We start from the raw sequence: 4,928 nt of genomic DNA, 5'->3' as shown, positions 1-4,928 counted from the left end.
GCAATGGGATTGCGTGTGTCAGAGATGATGAGGGCAGCACAGGACAGGACGGGGTCCAGATCTGCTGTTCATCGGGTCGTGATGGGTCGTACTTGATTGATGGCACCTAACAACAACAATAGCCTGGAGACGGGGGAGCTCTGGCAGCCCAGGGAGGAAGCAGGTGTCCTGCCAACCCCAAAGCAGGCTGTTGAGTCCGCCAGTTGGTCCGAGGAAGAGATAGGAATGCCCTGTGGATTTACTGCCTCTGACAATCTGCTGGAGGGTCTACTAGGGGCCGGTTCTGATTTGATCACAGTGCAATTGAGTTGAGTCCTGAGATGTCAGTCCCGTCCTCACTCAGCAAGGGAGGTTTAACAAGAATGTGAGTCCTAGAATTGACATCAGTCTCTGCAGAAGGAGTGGACTCGTGCACATTTCCTAGGTCCAGCAGGCTGGAGAACACAGGTCACAAGTTGGTGTAGATGTCAGACAGTCCGGTTCCTGCAGGCAGTTGCCAAGGCTGGGGGGATCGCTGGGAGCCCAGTGCCCGTGTGTGTTGGCCACCCTGTTATTTACATGAACCAATGGGCACTAGCCTGGGTGAGGGACGAGGAACGAGGGACAAGGGACGCCAGAACAAACGGGTGAGGGAACCGATGCCCAGGCTTGCCTGTTTCTGGGAGACCTGTGCTCCTCGGCACTGGCTGAAGACTGGGTGACCGGGGCTGTCCCCTTCATCCCCATCCCCAGGCTGGCTGTCTGGAGCTGAGGCTGTTGGGAGGGAAGCGTAAATCTCCCCGGCAGCAGGACAAAGCTGAGCCTTTGAGCTGAGTGGAAACAAAGCCGTGGGAGCCAGTCCTGTGGCTGAGAAAGAGTCAGGATTTTCTTCCCAAACATGGGCTTTGTACCGTCAGCTGGTGACTCAGGGCCCACAGAGGCTGTCTGCTCTGCCCTCCCGGCCGGCTCGACTCCCTGGGACCTTGGGCAGGACCCTCCCTGAGCCTGGTCTGGGCAGCAGGGTGTAGGAACAGCCACTGCTGGTCCCTCCTGGCCTTTGCCGAGGGCCCGGGGGGACGGTCCTCGGTCCCAGGAAGCACAGGGCGCCTGGCTGGCAGATGTCCAGTAGCTCTTCTGAACAGACCTGGGCAGTGCAGGCAGCTCACGTCAGCTCCCTAGACCAGACAGCCACTAATTACATGGTTATTCCTAATTACTGAGCACTGATTCTCCTAGGAGGCCTGGTGGTGTAGTGGTTAAACGCTCAGACGCTAACTGAAAGGTGAGCATTTCTAACCCACAGCTCGTCCCATGAGAGTAAGATAAGCCAGCGTGCTTCTGTAGGTTCCAGCCTTAGACAGCACAGACAGGTCACGCTGCCTCACCTCGTCCTGAGTCTGAACGGGCTGGAGGCAGTGGGTTGAACTTGGCATTTCTCTCCCAAGGTGAGAATGTAGGGTTTCACAGGGTCAGTTCATCCTTCCCTGGGCTGGAGGCCCCTCTGGCTACTCTCAGCTGTGACAGGAGAATGTCTCTAGAGTCCTCTTGGCAGCATTCTCCTTCCCCACAGCCGGACCCTCTGCATGTCCTGGACCCCACCAGGCAGGGGGCCCGGGAACAGAGGCCTTGGATTCCCCGGGAAAGAAAGTGCAGCCCAGGAGTACCCCAGTTTCCCTCACATCCACATTTTCACGGTTGCTTTGGACGGACTCCATCTGATTAGGTAATATTGTCTTGACAGGAGTCCAGAATGAAGGCTACACAGTGCAGTGGACTTGGGGGGAGGGACTGTATAACAATGAAAGAATTTTTCTTTTACTTTTCAAAGAGAAGAATGAACTGGAGGGAGGGGTGGGCAGGGAGAAAAGTGCAACAATGAATGAATGGAAATCCAAAGTATCTGTAAATTGTAATTAAAATTAATAATAATAATAATAATAAAATATTTTTTTAAAAAAAAAAAACAAAAACCAAGGAGCGCTGAGCATTGGCAAGGAGCCAGCTGGTGTGGTAACTAAGTTCTTGTTGTTGTCGTTGTTGTTGTGAACCATCAACTCAGAACCGGCTCACAGCTGACCCTCCAGCGGGTTTTCAGGGGCTGTAAACCATACTGAAGGAGATTGGCTGTCCTCCTGTGGAGCAGCTGGTGAATTTGAACCACATACCTTAGTGTTGGCAGCGCAATTCCTTACTATGAGGACACGCTGGCTCCCAGGGGCGGCTGGGCTTCCGCTCATGGGCTTCGGAAACGGTGCTAGGAAGCTCAGTAATGTCTCTACATTCTTCCGATGAAGTCACAGTGTTCAGACGTAAAGCCCCAACACACAGCCCAGGGCCACCGCCACGCCGTCCCTGACCCATGCAGCCACCTTCAGAATCCCTGTGTGACCCACTGGCACAATCTGAGGCCAGCCGCAGGGTGGTCCTTAGAAGTGAGGATGGGAGACTTCAGCTCCTGTACCTCGTGTGCCTCGGGTGTGTTGTCAGAGGGGCCCATCCCCGGGAAACCATCATGCTGGGAAAGGGGACTGTCAGTGAAGGAGAGGAAGCCCACCCCCACTGCAGTGACAGCCACACTGCGCACGCACAGCGGGGGTCGTGAGGGGGCACAGGACCGGGCGGTTTCCCTGTTGTGTACATAGGGTCACTAGAAGGGATCAATGGCACCTGCCAAGGACAAAACCAAACTTCTGCATTGATCCCAGCCCCGAGCCGACGAGGTCACTTCAGCTCTCTGTGCCTCAGTTTACTGGTCTGTTAAATGAAGATTAAAAAGTGAGATTTAGAGTCCTTTAGACACAGCTGAAGCCTCTCTTTAATCAGCCTCATGGCTCTTTCTGGAACATTCTCCTGGAGATGGGTGCATGCAGATCCCACAAAGAACACACCACCTTGTTGCTATCTGAGTAACACCTGACTAATACTCTAAAGACTTCAAGTTCAAGCTCACCCAGCACCCTCGAGGGAAAAGGTCTTCGAATGTTGTAACCACTGTGGTCGCTGTGTCCCATGGAGTTGGCACCGACTCATAGTGACCCTCCAGCAGGTTTGCAGAGGTGGTAAATCGCACAGGAGACCGTCCATTGTCCTCCCACGGAGTAGCTGATGGATTTGAACCGTGTGCCTTTGAGTTGTCAGTCCAACTCCTTTCCACTAAGCCACCAGAATGACCATTACCACCAAGAAAACCCCATGGGGCCTGTCTGCTCTGTAACTTGTGGGGTCGCTGTAAACTGGGGTCCTCTCCATGGCACTTGGTTTGGCTTTGGGGATTTGGTTTGGAGGTGTTGGCAGTGTGATAGATCACATTGTCTCCCCCATTCCTGCAAAAAAGGGAAATTGCCTTTTAAACCCTAAAACCCTACCTGCAGTTTGGATCCGTTTAGGAGTGGGTGTCTTTGTTATGCTAATGAGGCCCTATTCCCAAGGGTTGTCTTGAATCAATCACTTCTGAGCTGTTACAGGAACAGAAGAGACACAGAGGAAAGGAAGCAGAAACAGAAAGATGGATGCCACGCTGAAACTACTGAGGATCTCAGGAAGAGAGAGAGGACAGAAATGAAGACTTTTCTCCTATCACTGGACAGGGAGAACCCTCACCTAGCCCCACCTCCTAAGTCATGGGAAAATAAATGTCTGTTCACTAAAATCACCCACAGGCGGTTCCCTCCCTATGACAGCACCAGGTACCATGCTTTTAAACGTGGCCCAATCTGTCTCTAGTCTTTCCTGGGATGAGTCGTGGAGGTTGACAAGGGCGACTTGCGTGCTGGACTCTCAGTGGAGAAAAGACTGAAATTGTCAAGGATTTCATTTTACTGGAATCTGAAACCAACTCCCATGGAAGCAACAGTTAAGAAACCAAATGGTGTATTGCACTGGACAAAGCTGTTACAAAAGAGTCTTTAAAGTGCTAATGAACAGGGATGTCACCTTGAGAGCTACAATGGGCCTGGCTGCAGCCATGGCACACACATGCAAAGGCTGAATAATGTGTGAGGAAAAGCAAAGAACTGATATCTTGGACCTGTGGTGTCAGCAAAGAATACTGAACATACTGTGGCTTTGCCAACAGTGGACAAATGTGCCCTGGAAGAAGTGGCACCAGAAAGCTCCCTAGATCTGAGGATGCTGAGAAGCATGTTGGACACGTCGTTAAGAAGGACCAGTCCCTGGAGAAGAGCGTTGTGCCTGGTGAAGTAGAGAGTCAGTGACGGAGACCCCTCAACAGGACATCTCGACACAGAAGCAGCGACCTGATCTCAGCACAGCAGTGCAGGTGGGGGATGGCGCTGGTGGACAGGGCGTGGTGTTACGAAGGCGTGTACGGAGGACCCCTGTGAGTCAGGACCAGCCTCCGTGTGCCGCCCACGCCCTCAGTCCTCCTCTGCCAGCCTCAAACCTCTCCACAAAGTGGCAGAAACCATCCCTGGTGCCCTGCCTGCTGGCTGCTTTTCAAAGGACCTGCCTTTAATTTTCAACTTGGAAAGAAGACAAGACAGAGGTGGGCATTTGACTGAAGACGTGTTGCCCTCCAGGAGCTCTGGTGGTGTCCCTCATGTAATTTTAGATCATCCCTTGGAATGTGGACACCCTGTACCCAGAGGACCGCAGTGGCCAGGACACTATCTGTAGGGACTCGGTGTCACTCTCCTGAGTGTGTATTGGTGTGCTGACCACCATATGTGTGTCTGTGATCCTATTTGGAAATATTTTCTTGTTATTTTAATGAGTTCTTACTCAAGTACGAATAAACTCCAGTGTGGGCTCTAGGTTCTGGTTGAACTCTATGCTTGCATTTCCCCCCTGAAGTGTGTTTTGGTTTTTGGTGGGAGTTTTTTCCGTTTCTGTCCTGCTGTGGTTAGCACCACTGTGTTACGGATTTTGCTGCTGCACTTCCTGGGACGTTTAGGGAAACTGTCTGTCTGGGAGCATCTTCTCCAAGCCTC

The sequence above is a fragment of the Elephantulus edwardii genome, unplaced genomic scaffold (assembly GCF_000299155.1).
Source record: "Elephantulus edwardii isolate Elephantulus edwardi_28Jun2011 unplaced genomic scaffold, EleEdw1.0 scaffold00002, whole genome shotgun sequence".
Classification (NCBI taxonomy): Eukaryota; Metazoa; Chordata; class Mammalia; order Macroscelidea; family Macroscelididae; genus Elephantulus; species Elephantulus edwardii.
Note: the sequence above shows the minus strand (reverse complement) of the source record.